This window comes from Tenrec ecaudatus, chromosome 10 (genome assembly GCF_050624435.1).
Source record: "Tenrec ecaudatus isolate mTenEca1 chromosome 10, mTenEca1.hap1, whole genome shotgun sequence".
NCBI lineage: Eukaryota > Metazoa > Chordata > Mammalia > Afrosoricida > Tenrecidae > Tenrec > Tenrec ecaudatus.
In genome coordinates this window covers 29,042,340-29,060,931 of record NC_134539.1, presented here as the reverse complement: position 1 = coordinate 29,060,931, position 18,592 = coordinate 29,042,340, and positions in this window count along the sequence as shown.

Here is an 18,592-nt window from a genome sequence, read left to right as displayed (position 1 = left end):
CTTTACAGGGTTTTAAAGCAAGGATGTTACCTTGAGGACTAAGGTGTGCCTTATCCAAGCCATGATATTTTTAATTTCCTCATGTCCATGTGAAAATTGGACATTGAATAAAGAAGACAGGAGGAGAATGGATGCATTTGAATTGGTGTGCTGACGAGGACTATCGAAAGTCCCATGGACTGCCAAAAGACCAAACACATCTGTCTTGGAACAAAACACAACTAGCATGCTCCTTAGGAGCAATGATTAAGATTCCATCTCATGTACTTTGGACATGTAATCAGAAGGATATCATGCTTGCTAACGTGGACTATCAGCAAGGCCCTATGAGATGGGCTGGCAATAGTGTCTGCAGCAATGGGCTTGATCATCACAGCAATTGTGAGAATGGGACAGGTCCACTCATTTCATTGTGTTCTATATTGGGTCACTATGACATGGAATTGACTTGAAGGCACCTCACAACCATATCAACAACAGCAAGACACACACACTCCAAACTGAGCTTAATGTCACTGAATGATAAGAAGCAAAGATGATTTCATTGGAGCTCCTCCCTTTTTTGGTCTCTCTGGACAGCTTTTCTTCATCCATCTCACTTTCTTGTACTTCAACCCCTATTTCCTAGCCCCATGCACCCCACCATTTTCAGAAAACATTATAATAATCTGGTGTCTTGGGTTTATATGATACAGCCAGTATTTACTACTGGAATTGTAAAAACGTGTTTCTCTGTTCACAGTGTATACAAATATCATAAGTAATCAGTAGATTAGTTTTGTTCCTTTTGGAGTCATGCAGCCATCCCTGGACCAGTAACTGTACAAAAGATAGGCGATAGTATAAATACCCCAGCTTCAGTCACGATTCCCACGTGGAGTGGATTAGGAGAAAGGGCCACAAACATATGACTGGCCATAGTAAAGTTAATTCCCAAAGGAGAAGTTAGGTATTATGAGTAGAGTAGATGCAAACCATGAAGTGTCAGGTTACTGATGGAACAGTTGGTGGTTTGAATACTACCAGATGCACCTTATAAGAACGGCCTTGGGGACTCACTTCTGAAAGATCACAAACGTGGGCAACGCTATGTCACGGAGGGCCATTCTGAGACACAGGAAATAAGATCACCTTGAGCACGTATCGACTTGATGGCAACTGGTCTGGTTTTTATTAGTAGAATAAAGGTTGACCTAGATGTATAGAGAGTATAAATTAATGTTAGAAAAAATATCAATAACATTTGAAAATGAATCTTGAAATAGTTCAACCAGGTGAAACTGTGGCACATAACTCAAGTATGCTGGGAAGTCTGAGCCACCCAGAGAGAAAGTCTCTTTCAGGAACAATATTACAGGAAAGAAATCACCTTCATTCTTTTCTATATCAGTTCTCAAATAGTGTCAGGAGGGAAATAGTATTCTCCAAGTTCAGACAACCCCAAAATGAGAGAAAGAGAAACCTCTAAGTATTAAGTAATAAAAAGAAAAATCAGAGAGCTATTTTATAAAATGTTTTAGCAACCAATTTTAACTGAATTCATTGCCATTTTCAAGATGTAATATAACTTAGTGAAGTACATTAAAATGGAATTAAAATTAAATATTTATCAATACATCAACACTAAAATATGTTAAAATTATTTTCATAAGTATGGCTAGCTTAGACATCTAATCATTTCCTAAGAATGGAGGTGAAGGCAAGAATCAGTATGAGGTGCAGAAGTGAATGTGATTAGATTCTAAATGAATTGCAAGAGTAAGAAAATTGGAAAATGGAAATGAGAACCAAAAGAGGTCTAGAGAATTTTATTTTGCATTGCATTTTAAGTTTTTCTATGGGAATATAAATCATAGTCCTAAAACTACTTTTATCCCATGAATTTATTTCTATGTAATTTCTCAGTGATTGTTTAAAGAATCCCTGGCTCTCGTTATAGGTATTTCAAGAAACTTATAATTGAATGGTTTAGAGTTTAGAGAAATATGATTGTTGAAAAAAATTAATATATTCCTATATACTAATCAGACCATAATCTGTTCCTAAAACTTGGAAAAATTTTGAGAAATTGAAGCTTTAATGAAAAAAAATTCAGAAAAGGTTTTTTTTATAGATTATACTCATTCACTACCACTTTTACTTCAAACAAGAATTAACTTCTGAAAGTTGACGCAGCATCAGTCGCATGTCAGATAAAGAGAAGCCATGTTTATTTTGTCCTCAACTAAATTTAATGAAAATCTAGACCATATTTTAAAACCACATAATCCTCACTTGCTATTCAAAAGGAAGGGAAAACTGAGATCACATGAAGCATTGGAAAGTAAAATTGTTTCTGATGCCTAGAGGTCAGAATTTCAGAATTGGCAACATAATGCATGCCATCAAATGAGAGAGAGAGAGAGAGAGAGAGAGAGAGAGAGAGAGAGAGAGAGAGAGAGAGAGAGAGAGAGAGAGAGAGAGAGAGAGAGAGAGAGAAAGGGGCTTCAAAAACTCATGTAAAATTCACGGTCAGCGATAAGAACCCAGCAGCAGCTCTTCAGGGAAAGATGAGGCTGTCCGCTGCCAGTATCTAAGTCTTGAAAACCCGAAGCGACAGTTCTACTCTGGCCTATAGAGCTGATCTAAGTCAGATTTGACCGGACTGAAATGAGTGTGGTTTGAGTTTTACTCATACATACATACACACACACACAACCGATTTTTATATACATACCTATATTGATTTCTCTGTCCAGTACTCAATAGTCAACATATTTTTTCATCATTAAATCAATTGAAGTTATTCTCATAAATTCACCATTGCTACACACATCACTGAGAGCACTCTATATTTACTTGTTCACATACTCATTTACTTTTGAAGTTAACAGACTGATCTGTCTTTGCTGATACTCTAGACTCTTTTGACTTCTATTTCTTCATTTTCTGTTTCCCTCTTTCCCCTTCTTTTCATACGTCCACATTTGTTTCCTGAATATCCTACCTTGATGCCTCAGTTTTATATACTTTTCTGTGAACTATAGTATTCTCTCTCAACTCAATATATTGCTTTCCTGAGTTTTATACTTTACACTCATTTGTTGAATGGATACTTATACTTGTTAGTGGTCATTGATTTAGGTCCAACTCACACAATCCTATGGACAACAGAGTGAGACACTGTCTGGTTCTCCACCATCCTTACACTTGGTCTTAAGTTTGAGCCCACTGTGGCAGACACTGTGTCAAACCACCTCACTGGGGATCTTCTTGCTGCCATTCCACTTTACCAAGCATAGTATTCCTTCCTAAGGACCTATCTCTTCTGATAACATGCTAGAGGCACATGAGACAAAGTCTTACCACTCTAGACACTAAGGATTATTTTGGATGTACATCTCCCAAGAAACACGTTTGCCCTTTGGGCAGTTGATGGTACTTTCAGTATTCTTCATTAGCACCATAATTCAAATTCACCACTTCTTCTTTGATTTCCTTATTTAATGTTCAGATTTTACATGCATATGAGGTGATTGAAAATACTATGACTTGAGCCAGGTGCACCTTATTCCTCAAAGTACCATCCTGGCTTTTCAATACTTTAAAGAGGCCTTGTGAAGCAGATCATTCTAACGCAATGTGTTCTTTGTTCTCTTGACTGCTACCTTCATGGACATTGTGGTAGTTACATAATTTGGTGTCAATTTGAGAGGATTATGAGTGAAGGGGTAGAGTCTGTCCCATCAATCAATATATAACCAATGAGGCCTCTATATTGGCATGGCCTTCTCCTGGGAATTCTGGGAACACATGTATTTCCTCCTTGGAGAAAGAAGATACACTGTCTCTCTGCTCATTCTCTGATAAATGTTCTACTTACAAGACATATGGCACTACACTGATGGACCTACCCTGATGCCTCCCTGTAACCTGGGGAAGCCATGTGGAGACCCCTGTGGCTTTGAGATGCTTACAAGGCCATGGGTTCACAGGACTTCCCATTCACTGGATTGAGATCTTCCTGTATTTGGCATCATTGCATGTGTTTCATGAGTCTGAAAAGGATTTCATAGATTGGTATCAGGCATATGGACTAATATCGGACTTTTGGACTTGACCTGGACTGGGCTGGGATATTTTCTCAATATTCAACTTCTCTTGTGCATAAACCTCTTTCTTATACACAGATGAGTCTCTGTGAGTTTGTTTCTCTGGTCTACTCAGACTGACACAAACACTGATTGTGGATCCAAGCAAGATGACATACTTGATATCCTTTCCCCTTCTTATCACGGTGCTACCTATTGATCCAGTTGTGAGTACTTTGGTTTTTATTATAGTGAGTTGTAATAGCTACTGAAGGCTGCAAGCTGTGATTTTTGTCAGAAAGGAGTCCTGGTGATGTCGTGGGTGTGCATTGACATGCTGGAAACGACCAGCTGCTCCTTGGAAGCAAGAGGGGCTTTCTACTCCCATCCATACTTGTTTCTGAAACTCACAGGGCTGCTCCTCTCTGTGCTATGGTGACAGATACACTGGAAGACAGTGAGTTTGGAGTTTAGTGTGAATTATAATTAGAGAGTCCATAAAACAAACAAAAAAACAAACCAGTTGCCATCTAACAGATTCTGAATCCTACTACTTTTTAAAAAAAATCATTTTATTGGGGGCTCATACAACTCTTATCACAATCCATCCATCCATTGTGTCAAACACATTTGTACATCCGTTGCCCTCATCATTCTCAAAACATTTGCTTTCTACTTCAGCCCTTGGTATTAGCTCCTCAATTTCCCCTCGCCCATGATCCCTTGATAATTTATAATTGTTATTATTTTGTCATATCTTACACCATCTGACGTCACCCTTCACCCACTTCTCAGCTGTCCATCCCCCCAGGGAGGAGGTTATATGTAGATCCTTGTAATCTGTTCTCCCTTTCTCCCTCACCTTCCCTGCACCCTCCCTGTATCACCACGGGTCCTGAGGGGTTCATCTGTCCTGGATTCCCTGTGTTTCCAGTTCCTATCTGTACTAGTGTACAGCCTCCTGCCCAGCTGGATTTGTAAAGTAGAATTGGGATCATAATAGTTGTGGGAAGGAAGCATTCAAGAACTAGAGGAAAATTGTATGTTTCATCTTTGCTACACTGCACCCTGACTGACTCTTCTCCCCACAGCCCTTCTGCAAGGGATGTCCAATTTCCCACAGATAGGCACTGGATCACAACACAGCACTCCCATTCATTCACAATGCTATGATTTTTTTTAATCTTTGATTCCTGATACCTGATCACTTCGAAGCCTTGTAATCTTACAGATTGGTGTACTTCTTCAATATGGGCTTTGTTATTTCTCAGTTAGATGGCCCATTGTTTATCTTCCAGCCTATAGGACCCCAGAGTCTACCTCTTTTGACAGCCGGGCACCATCAGCTTTCTTCACTGAATTTGCTTATGTACCCACTTTGTCTTCAGCGATTGTGTTGGGGTAGGCTGGTGTACTTCTATGTGGCTTTGTTGTTTCTCAGCTAGATGGCCATCTGTTCCTCTTCGAGCCTTTAAGATCCAAGATGCTATGGGCATTGTTTGCTCATTCTCACTGAGACTGATGACTATGGGATAAAGGAGAGGCCCTTCTAAGACCCTGATCTTAACAAACTCTATTGCTCCTTCCCTTTTGTTTATGTTCTAGTTGCTTAGAGAAGAATAATGCTCCTTTCATTTCAAGGGAATGAAATGTACAAGCCACTTCTTTTTCTTATTGTGGAAACACAGTGCCCTGAAAATTGTGCTATCTCACAGTGAACCTGCTGATGGAGAAGAATTGCTGTACTGGGTTTCCTAGGCTGCAGGTCCTCAAGGCAGCAGACACCTTCATTTGGATATACAGCTCAACTCTTACTTTCTGAGACACCAAGATTCCCTGTCTCCCTTCCATCTAGAAAACTGTGCTTTTATTTAATTAGCGGATTTGATGTTAACTTTTCCTAATTTTGTCTTGAAGAATTATATATTACATAAAGTCATTATGTTCCATGCATAATAAAATATGTAACTTTGTTAATTTTTGACTTGGTTCTTTACATTTTACTCTTATTTTTAGACTATCATCGTATGCATACTCCTCTTAAAATTACAATTATAATTTTAAGACTATCTTTTTTGTTCAATGTTACTTGGTTTTACTGTAGTTTAGATCTATTTCCATAAGAGATGATAGTAAATGGGTTCATTTTAAATTGCATCTCTAGCAGCCTCTCTCCTTAAAGTTTTTTCTTATTATCACTTACTTATTAAATGAATATTAGAAGTCACATTATAGAATGTGAATTTAGAAATTACAAGGAATTTTGCTAGAATAATTGTCAACACTAAATTTGAACGACTCTCAAAAATATATTTATTCCCTTTATATAATATTATTATTTTTATTTTATTATTTTATGCAGCATTTAATGGTTTCATATTTTCATTTTGTGCTTTTATTATAACTCTCTATAGGGATTTCTTGTTGAAATCAAGGCAAAGCACTCTGAAAATTCTTAAATAAAACATTCTAAATACCATTCCCTATAAAATATTCAGGCAAGGTATGAACTGTTTTCTTTCAATTAGAATGCTAGGTTCCTTGTCCTTTGTAAATATCTCAGTGAGAGTTTACTTCAAGCTTCATGTTTGAGTGTATTCTACTCATTTGCCCATGTTTTCTGCATGATTGCTCAAGTGTCACTATGGAGAGACTCCCAAGACTTTTTAAAGGGAAAAAGTATTTTGTTTAATGTGCAAATAACAAGAGCCTTTATTTGTAAGTTTGAAAATGACTGCCTGGCTGTCATGATGAAGCATACCTTCCAGAATATTCACACTTGAGAGTCTTACCATTTTTCTGTTCTTAGGTTTCAAGTCACCCAAGGTTATAGTAACCATAGCTACTACTTTCAACGGAATTTTCTCTGAAGTAATTGGTTAGCCATAAGTACAGCAGTCAGTAGATGTCTGTATACATTTAATTGTCATAAAAGCATTTAAGGAATCAGTGAACTGCCGTATAAGAACTGCCCCCCCAAATCAGTGCTATTCCCAAAGTCATTCTAGAACTCTCTCAAGGGCACTAAACTAGTGTAATGACCTGATAGTTCAGCATGTTTGGCAACACTGTAGCATAGACATTCCCCCCACAGAGCACCTCACTGTTTTCCTGAGCAGCCGCGGGACGTCTCTGATGCTTTCTGTACCACCATGTCTTTCATAGGACTGATTTTAAAGTCAAGATCCTTTGATTTGGAATTATTAAATTCCTGCAGAATATTTCCACATCCAGAACATTCCATAAGAATAAAAGTCTGTGAGCTCCACAGGTGTGACCTAAACCCAGTGCTGTCGAGTTGATTGTGACTCTGAACACCCAGGTAGGGCAGAATAGAAGAGGTCTCCAGTGTGTGCGAAGCTGTGGGTCTTTACAAAGCAACACCCTCATTTGTCTCCCACGGGGAAGCTGTGACATTGTGAAAAAGAACAACATAGCTTCATGGGAGACAAAGTCCATACCCATAAGTCAGTCTTCATGATTGAACTACTGAATGCCAAGATGTCCAGTGATTATAACACATAAAATAGAGAAGTAAGTCTTCCTAGGTATAGTTTTCATGATGGTAACTCAAATACTAATTTGACACAAATATATATACATCTAGACCCAACATTGTTCATTTTCCCTACTCTACAGAATTTATCGGAGTTGAAATGTTTTTTCTTTCATAGTAATATATTTTCTATTTCTAGAAACATCTGAAAAGAAATTACAATCTTAATATGAATAGTTGAAGTTTCTTTGAAAATTTTTGTTAGACAAACATTACTTCTGTTGAGAGAAAATTGTGACTATATACCTAGCTATATTTTGGCTCTGTTTTCCACTTATATCATTACATTTATTTTCAGATTTTTTCTATATTGTTTTATATGTTAACACCACATATTTATTTTAAAATGTTTCCCTTCATTTCTGGAGAGAGTTATTAGTCCCAGGAAGAATGAAATTGGCATTCTCTGTTGATTGTTGTTAATTACAGTCATAAGTTAATCAAAGCCAACTTTCTCTGTCTTGCTTCCTTCAGTCAACTAAACTTACATATTGTAAAGGCAGAGGAAGGGAGATCCTAGGCAAATTGCCCAGTTCAGATACAGACAGGGTTTTGAGAATGGCTTATAAAAATGATCATGAGGTATTTACTGAAATCATAAATTTCATAGGTTTTTGAATGCATAAGACTGGATCCCAAACATCTACTGATACTGAAGTCAAGGCAATCAGACAGAAACATCAAAGAGATGCTACCCTAAAAAACACAACTGAAAGTTATTTCAATATTGTAAAAGACGCTTACTGGCAATATGGAAGATCAATTATTCAAAATTTAAAGTAAGTAATACAAAGTAGACTGAAATATAGATAGCTTATAAAAGCTTCTTTAGGTGGTTGCTAGATGATTTAGCACATATATAAACCATGCATCTCAACAATTAATGATACCCCATTATAAGTAGTCCCTGATTTACATGATTCTAATCTGATAGGTCTATGGAAAGTTGGGGTATTCCGGGGTTTTTTTTGTGGGTTTTGTTTGTTTTCATTATTGGTGCCTTTATCAGTAATTTTCTAAATCCAATCTTTAAGATTTGTCTATGGAGATTAATATGGAAATTATACCAGCAGCAACAATTCTGTGACAATATCTGTAGTATATATTACCAATAATAAAGTGCACATACAGAGACAAAAACATTTTTACAGTCATAAGTGTGATTTGTGTAATTGTAATATGAAAAGAAACTTGCAGATGGCAAACAATGTTCTGTTAAGTACTATTATATCAAACAGAGTCGGGTTTTCTAGTATTGCAGAGTTGTTGTCTGGTGCTGTTGAGTCTGTCCTGCCCATAAGGACCCCGTGCATAAGGGGATGAACCACTGCGCCATCCTCCGCCAGCCGCACCATTGTTCCTGTGCTTGAGCTCCTGATTAGTCACTGTGTTCATTCACCTCCTTGAGAATCATGCTCTTTTTCACTGCCCATCCCTTAATCAAACATGATGTCCTTCTCCAGGGACTGGTCTCTCCTGATACCATATTCAAAGCATGAAGGATGCAGTGTTGCCATCCTTGCCTCTTAGGATCACTCTAGCCGTACCTTTTCCAAGAGAGATCAGTTTGTTCTTTCAGCTGTCCACGGTACTTTCAATATTCTCCAGAACCACAATTCAAATGCATTGGCTCCCTTTGGCCTTCCTTGTTCTATGTCCAACTCTCACATGTATATGAGGCAATGGATAATACCACGGCTTAGCCAATCACACTTCAGTGCCGAAACTAACATCCTTGCTTTTCAATACTCTATAGAGGCTTTGTGAAACAGATTGACCTAATACAATGCACTATTTGATCTATTGACTGTTGCTTCCATGAGCATAAATTGTGGATTAAAGCAAAGTAAAACCCTTGACAACGTCAACCTTTTCTCCATTTATCATGATGTTAGCCATCAATTCATTTGTGAGATTTTTGGTCTTCCTTACATTTGAGTCATAACCTATATCCAAGTCTGTAAACTTGGACCTTCATCAGCAAGTGCTCCAAGTCCTTCTCCCTTCAGCCAGCAAGGTTGGGTGAGCTGCATACTGCATGTTGTTAATAGGCCTTCCTCCAATCCTGATGCCATATTTTCTTCATGTAAGCAGAAGTTCATTTAAAATATTAGAACTATGTAAGATCACAATTAATGCTAGCTACCTGTAAATATGTTGATATTATGTATATATACAAATGCCATTAATATATTGCATTAGTATTATAATAGTATGAGAAAGTGTACAAAGTAGATAAGGTATTTAAGATATCCAGGTATTGCTGATAATTATAAATAGGGAAAGACCTGAGCAAATAAGCAGGTAAACTGGATTTTATGAAGGAGAATAGGGAATCAGGATTGAAGGAAGGCCTATTAGCAACCTGTGATAAGCAGATGCCACAACCTTGTTTATTGAAAGTGAGGGCTTGAAATACTTGGTGATGAAAATAGAGGATTTCAGCCCTCTGTATGGATGACAACTCAGTGTAAGGAGACCAAAATCCTCCCAACTAGACCAGTGTGTAACATCATGACAAATGGAGAAAAGATTAAAGTTGTCAAGGACTGTGTCTTGTGTCAACACACAAGCATTGTTCATGGAGGCAGCAGTTGAGAGGTCAGTGACACATTGCAGTGGGTACATCTGAATTAAAATTCCCTTTAGAGCATTGAAAAGCAAGAACGTCACTTCTTGGAACAAGAGCACCTAACCCAAGTCATGGTATTTCCAACTGCCCCATAGGCATGAGAAAGTTGGACACTGAATCAGAAACACTGAAAAAGAATCGATGCATTTGAATTATGGTTCTGTATTTCTAAATTATGATATCTTGGAATTCTAAAAGGACAAGCAAAACTGTCTTGGTAAGGATGGAAAGACTTCCATACCCATATTTTGGGCATGGTTTCAGGGGAAACCAGTCCCTGGGGAAGGACGTCATGCTGGGTAAAGTGGAGGGGCAGAGAGAAAGAGGAAGGCCCTCAACTGCCTGGACGGTCACAGTCTGCAACAACGGAGTCACACAGCAACAATTGTGGGGATAGTGCGGGACCCCAGGCTGTTTGGTCCTGTTGTACATTGGGTCACTCTGAGTCAGAAAGGACTCAAAGGTACCTCACAAACAATAGAGGAAGACTGAAAAATTATGCAAATTAACACTTGTATGGAAACATGACACGGAGTTGTGTTTGAAAAGGTATGTTCAAAGGATATACTAGAAAGTTCACGGTGGGGAAAAGGGCTTCTCAAAGACTTTCTGTTATCTAAGTCAATTTGTACTAATTCTTTTATTTAAAATATATATTGGCATAAAACAAACTGCAAGTATTTAACTTTATAATTATATAACTCTGACACACATATATATCTGTGAAACCATCCACACAATAAAACAATGAATATATGCATTACCCTAAAAGTCTTCCTCGTGTCTGTTTACATACCTTTCCCCTTGATTATCCCTTGTCCTTTCTCAGGCGATCCCTGATCCATTGATACAAGAGTTTTCGTTCTCACACAAGTGGAATCATACAATGTATATTACTTTCTTTACTGGCTTCTTTCACTTAGCATAACTGTCTGAAGACTTATAAATATTGCATTGTGTTTTCTTTTTAAAGCTGAGTAACATTCCAATGTAAACACTTTCTTGTTAATTGCCCTCTTTGACTCCATTTTGAGGCTCCCACAAGAGACCCCTCTGTTTTCCTTCTTGACCAGACATAACAATTCTATTTATAACCACTCTGTGTGCTGTTGTCTTATGCTAAGGTTATTTCAATAACTACACATATAACTACTTTCTGATTTTCCTCATTTTTTGATTTCTCCCTCCATGCTATTTATTTTTACAACTATATGTTTATATATGTAATTACTGATATTGGGATGCAAAAGTTGGAAACAGAGAGGAAAGAAGAGAAGTTGGAAAATATAGACTTGGTGATAAGAAATGTAACTGGAGATCTCAATACAGGATTTTCAAAAACCAATGACTGGTTCATAGCAAATGTCATTTCCCAATAAGACTAATGCCGTCTATACTCATGGACTTCCAGAGATGAAGGATACACAAACATAACTGGCTCCACCTGCTGGAAGACGTGCTGGAAAAGTTGCGTATCCGAAGCTAAAACCAGACCAGGGGCCGACTGTGGATCAGATCATGAATTGCTCTTATGTAAGTTCAGGATAACTGTGAGAAAAATCAAACAAATCCACAGTATCCAAAATACGAACTTAAGTCTATCCCACCTGAATTTCTAGAACATCTCAAGAACAGATTGGACACATTGAGCAATAACGACAGGAGACCCGATGAGCTGTGGGAGAACATCAAGACCATCATTATGCAGAAAGCAAACGGTGACTGAAGAGATAGCACAGAGAGAAAAGCTCACATTGGATGTTAGAAGAGACTCTGAAACTTGCTCTATATCATAGGGTGGCTGAAGCCAATGGAAGAAAGGATGAAGTCAGGGATCTGAGAAGAAACTTTCAAAGGGCAGCGTGAGAAGACAAAGCCAAACATTTTAATGAAATGTTCCTGAATCCAGAATGAGAAAACCCAAAGGGAAGAACTGGCTCAGCAGAACCGAAACCGAAAGAACTCAAAATAAAGCTAGTGCTCAGGAATCCTAATAGAGGCTGTTATAGGTTTCCTGTCTCCTTCTCATTACTCTGGGGTCTTTCGGATGCCGTCATTACAGAATACGTTTGGGAGAAAAATGCTTAAGTCCTGAGAAGTAAGTCAAATACCCTGCCTTGCATAGGATCCAATAGTCTGTTCTTGTGGCATGGGGCTGAAAAAAGCAAGTGGGGTTGATGGAGCATTTATACCGGGGAGGTCCCTTGGAGAACATCTCCCTGCCAGACTCCGGGCAGCCCTGCACAGTGTCGCCATGTGCATATCCATCCATCTGAAGCGCAGTTAGGGGGGCTTCAGCTAGAGAAAGCTGTTTCAGATTTGTCAGCGTGTTTCATTTTCCCAAAGAGAAGTTTTCTTTTTATGAGAATGCTTAAATTGAAAAAAAAATACCGTGAGCTTTAAATGATATTTTGGAGCCAAGCTACATCCCATACTTATTTGGAGAGCCTGTAGCTAATACTTCATACTAAATAAGCTATTTTTAAATCTGCATAAGCAGATGATATGATTTATGGAACATGCCTCTTGGGTCATTAGAAAGACCATGAAAAGAAATGGCCCCACCAGGAGCCATTTGATCTTGTAAAATTCTATGTCATTGACTCAGATTTCTACAGAACTTCATTAACTATAAACAGACACTAAAGTTTAGATGTTTTATTTGAAACCCTTGAATTGTGATTGAAAAAAATACCCAATAAATAAATCAGTGTAAATTTTTTTGAATTGTGTGCTATATCATTGGATGTGTGTGTTTACTTAATGTTTTATTTATGGAGTGTATAAATAAATTTTGGTGCCTTTAAAATCCTTTAACCGAGGTATTATGAAATGCAATGTTAATCTATTTAAGGATGCTACTTCTCACTTCCTTTACTAGAAATAGGAATACCGCAATAATGGGTAGCCAAATTCCTTGGTTTCACACATAGTTTCTTAGTTAACCTTGTCATTTTGAAGACTGTTAATAAATGTTGTAAATACATATTGAGGAATCCTGGACTACTTCATCTGAATGAATGGTTGGAAATCTTTACCTGTTTTCAAATGTGTAAAACATTATCACTAAACTCTAAAATATCATTTTTGGTATGTTATCAGTTCAGTTTCAGCACACATTAAAAAGTACACCTTTGAAACATTTCTTAAAATACAGTTGAGCACAGTGCTAGAGAAACAGCCAAAAAAGAGGACAATTGAAAGGAAAGATAATCTGAGATTCAAAGAAAGTACATATGAACAGAATTTTAAAAGTTTGTCAAAAGAATACATGAGATGTTAAAATGACTAAATATTACTTAGTTCTGTTTGTTTATTAGTTTTCCACAGTCCTGTCTTCCTATTGAAAGGCACCTTTTATGGAAACAGTAGTAGGAGTTGGAAAGATCTGAATTTTTTTCTGGGAGAGATTAAAATTATTTCTATGGAGCAAGTAACCCCCAAAGTTTTTGGTTTCTGGTTCTGCTGAACATTAACCCCTTTTGTAACTAATCAAATAATCTTATCTTCAGACTAGTCATAAACAACTTTACCAAGCCAAATTCACTGCAACTGAGTTGATGCTGTCACTGTAATCTTTTACCAAAGTAGAAAGGCCCACATTTCTCCTTTGCAGGATCGTGGTTTCAAACTGCTGACCTTGCCGTCCAATGCATCATAACTGCTAGCTTCCTGAATATTCCTTTGGATATTTTAATGTATTATTAGAATTTGAATTGATTAACATCTTTGATATGTGCCTATTGTATATTTTCATAAGAGTGATGATTTTCTCCTTCTGAAAACTATACCTTAGGAAATATAGGTGGAAGGACAAGTGAACTTCAAAAAGTTGTTGAAAAACACAGATAAAGAACATATAAATTTTGTAAGAATTCTTTAAGCCCCCTTGTACACAATGATTTACCTTAATATTATAGAAAAGAAGACCTTGGGGAAGTGTTAGAAACTGAACTGGAGCTAGGTTTGAATTCAATATTTTTTCTGTGTATCATTTGTAAGGCAAGACCTTTCTATGAACATTATCTGAATCAGCGCCCCAAATAATGTGATGCTGTGCTTTAGAAACTAGTGCATCATTAAAAGGCAAGGTAAGTAAAAATGGCCATATACATGGATCTACCTTTTTGCCTGAACTTTGATCAGCACAAGGAAGAATAATACTTTAATATTACTCCGGCACGCTGTCAAATTGCGATGGAATAGCATTCACTTTACACTTTTGGAAAACCAATTTCAAATTTCCAGCTTCCAGCAGGTTTTCTGTTATGACTTGAACTACCATGGTCCTAACAAGTTATAAACTGTCTCTGTATAACTTTATTTTCTTTTTCCGATAGACAGTTTATTTAACGTGCAAGTAAACTCCATGTTCTCATATTTTAACAAGGCCCTTATGTTTTGTGCATTGACTACACAAAGTTAGGGGTCAAATTAATTGAAACTACTCTAGTATGTCATAAGATTAAAAAAAATATGGAACTATTTTTATATCAGCTTCTTTTTTATTATTTAATAGGTTTGTTTATTCAAGACAATATGGTATTGTGTTGAAACCATGAGCTACAGGCTATCATTGTACGTGCTCATACCAATATTAACAAAAATTTACCTAAAATGTAATTTAGTTTAGACACCATATTCAAAACCTTTAAAATATATAATAATGGCACCTGTCATACAAGTTGTGAAAAATAAATATACATTTTTATTATTATTTCTAGCAGTATCCCAAATTAAGTAACTTGAAAATCATCTCAAATGAAATGGCTACAAACAACATACTATTTGTGATGTGTGTGTGTGTGTGTGTTTACCTGTGCTGTGGAGCTGGCATGAGATTAACTATGCATCAGGATGAAAGAGGTCTGAGGGGACAGTGAGTTACATCTTGGGCTGCTTTCCAAAGGTCAGCATTTCAAAATCAGCCGCTCTGTAGCAGGGAGCTGAGACTTTCTACTGCTCTACAGAATTATGGTTGTTGAAATCCACAGGGGCCGTCCTCTCCCATCCTTCAGGGCACAGAATTAGTTGGAATAGACCCAATAACAGTGCCCATGTCGAAATGGAAAAAAAAAAACCTTTAAAAAGTAAATAGTTTCATGCACTTTAATTTTTGAGTATATCTTTAGCTTCTACTTTTCTGTCTGTATGAGCTACTGGCGACAAGATATTATAAGTTTTTCCCTAAATGAAGTGTTTCACTAGAGACACCACACAAAACGGAATTCTTCTTAAGAATCAAGCTTCATGGGGAAGATACGTGAGAAAGTTACAGAAATCTGGAAGGAGTGGCAAGAAAATAGTTGCTACAGTGGATCTGAAAAGGAGAAAATAAATTACCTCTGACATCTATAACCACGATATAGATACAGCAAGGTATGTGGTGGCCTTTCGTGCGTCTGGTTTGAAAATCCCACTTGAGGAAACTCACCTACACATTGTGATGTTGTTTGTTTTCTAGTTTTCTCAGTACACCTTCAAGTAACTCCCCTATGAAGGACTTCAATTTGTAACCAGTCCTCAAATAATGCCTACCGATAAAATTTTACGAAATAAACTTAAAGGCAAAATAATCATAATTGATAAATCATAATAATTCAACATAAAAGAATCATAGCCCGCCGTACAAATAGTAGCCAAAGGCATCTAAAAGAATTCCACAAGTACTTCAAAATAGAACTCTATCAGATACTAACTGAAGAAAAGTGTGTTCATATGTTAAAAAATAAGAAAAAATCCCTAAAAATATAAAGAAGCGGAATAGCACTTATAGAATGGACAAGAAGATTTGACAGTCAGCCCCAATAGGAGACGCTGTACATGCAAAAGTAAACCACTGTAATTAGAAACAGAATGCACACTTTGCTTCCAAGTAGGATATAACATATTATGTCATACCAACCTTCCAACTGCAAAAATAAAAACATGAGACACATTCATAAAAATAGTATTGTAGTCTTTATAGAATTAGGGAAGCAAATGTGACTACATTAAGTTTTCAGAGAAGAAACATTTCTAAAATGACCCAACATTTCTATGTATTTTTCCTCGTGAGTATTTTCTTCTTCAGCCAACAGTTGAAATTTTGCTGGATTTAGAAAGTCTCTGTTGGAATTATTAAAAAACAGCAAATAGACTGGTGGTTGCCAGGTATTGGAGTGAAAATTGTAAAAATGTAGCAAATGAAAAGTAGCTGGCTTTCCTCTGGGATTGTCGGCTGAGTTGTTCATCTGTATGATAAGCTGGCAAACTAGGCTAAATGCAAAAGAAAGGCAAAATGTAAATTCCAAAGTTGCCCAATGCTTAGGTAAGCAGCGAGTTCAGAGAGGAATCTTGCCTTCAAGCACATAACTGACTCAAGAGATTTGTTATGTTTTGAAATTGTATGATCAGGAGGCTAGGAAAGCGGGCTGAACATCTGAAAGGCAAGATTATATTCCTCATATTTTTTAAGGCTGGTGAGTGATAAAGCTATAAACTCTTAATCAAAACCTAAGAGGATCACATACTGGGTTAAAAAAAAAGGGAAAACCAGAGCTAGTTTAGTCTTCTTCAACTGAATATTAAATACAATGAAGCTCCATACCTGACTCTCTCGAGATTACTAGTGTCTCATTACCTTAAATAACAAAGGGTGAAAGCTCATTGGTGGATAATAATATAACATGAGGAGTGTTTTTTATGCTAATCTACCATAAATCCTAAAATAACTCAATATATTGTTGTCGTTGTCAAGTGACATCAACTCAGTTCTGGATCATAGTGACCCTGCTACAACACAGCAAACCACTGCTGGGTTCTGTACCTACACCATCGTTATGATTTTTGAGCCCATTGTTTCAGTCACAGTATCACTCCATTTCATTCAATGTCTTCATCTTTGGCCCTGAGCCACAGCTTTCTAAAGCAGGATGTCCAATTTCAGGGAGTGGTCTTTCCCAATGGACTCTGAGGAAGTACCTCTTCCCAGCAATAGTTTGATGACCTCCCAACCAAGGGGCTCATCTTACCCACTATATCTGACAATGTCCTACTGTTAATCATAAGATTTTCAGTGGCTATTCCCTTAGAATCTGAAACCATATTGAGACAAGGAACTATTGCTAAAACATAAGAGGAAATGCAAATTAAAAAAGCATATATGATTCAAAAATTCAGAGATTGCATTTATCAAGTGAAGGCTCTAAAATGACTATAATTAATATGTTGATAGGATTGATTAGATCCACCAATTACTCCTCTAGGGAAACATAAATTAATATGCTACCTTCCAGAATTACAGCCTCAAAAAACCCTATTTTAGAGTAGTTGTACTCTGTCCTAGAAGATCATTAGGACAATGGATTTTGACTTTGCTTATTGTGGTAGTTATATAATCTGTAGTCATCTTGAAACTATTAAGAGGGAAGAGGTAGAGTTTAGCCTGTCAATCAGGTCGCAGCTTGATGACCTCAATTGGAGGCACCAAGGAGATAAATAGCTCACTAGAGGTAGGACACACATGCTCACTCCCTGTGAGATATTTCTGTTGACAAGCCACATCGAGCTACACTGATAGAGCCAGAGCCCCAGAATTGGAGAAGCCACGTGGAGACATACACCAGTGCTGAAATGCTTCTACCACCACTGGTTCGACAAGACTTTCACCCTCTGGCCTGTGATCTGCATTTGGCATCATTGCATATGTTTTGTGAGTCTGAAGAGGAATTTATAAATTGGTATCGGGTATATGAGCTAGTATCAGACTTAATCTTGACTAGGTTGGGATGTATTCAATTGCTCTCGTATATAAAGCTCTTTCTTATACACACATGAATGTCTCCTTCGATTTTTTCCTCTACTCAACTTGGACTAGCACACCTTTATTTATTTAAACATCATGTATACTCCATGATAATTCATAAGTAAATCAACAGTAATTTGATTATGTTAAAATATAGTTAATCAGATAATTTTGAAAAATAAGTAAAGCTCTGTGCCTGACTTTGACATGGATGAATTAACAACCACTAGTCATCTTGACCACCCTCCTCTAAGAGAAAACTAGAGTGGAGATATGAAATCGATGGATAGCCAGAAGGCCAGGGCAGGGATCTCCATTGATTTCTGACTAAAAGCACCTTCTAGACTGTAGCATAAAGGTGGAAGGCTCCCAGCGTGACACTCTCATTGTGTTGAAGTTAGGGGTTTCATCAAGCAAAGAGAACTAGGCTCTCAGGAGAATATAGAAAAAAAGAGAAAAACATATATGATAATAAAACCATGTAGATTCCTCTTAGGAATGTGTTGGATATTAGGGTGTGATGTGTAGTCAGGAATCATCACATTAAC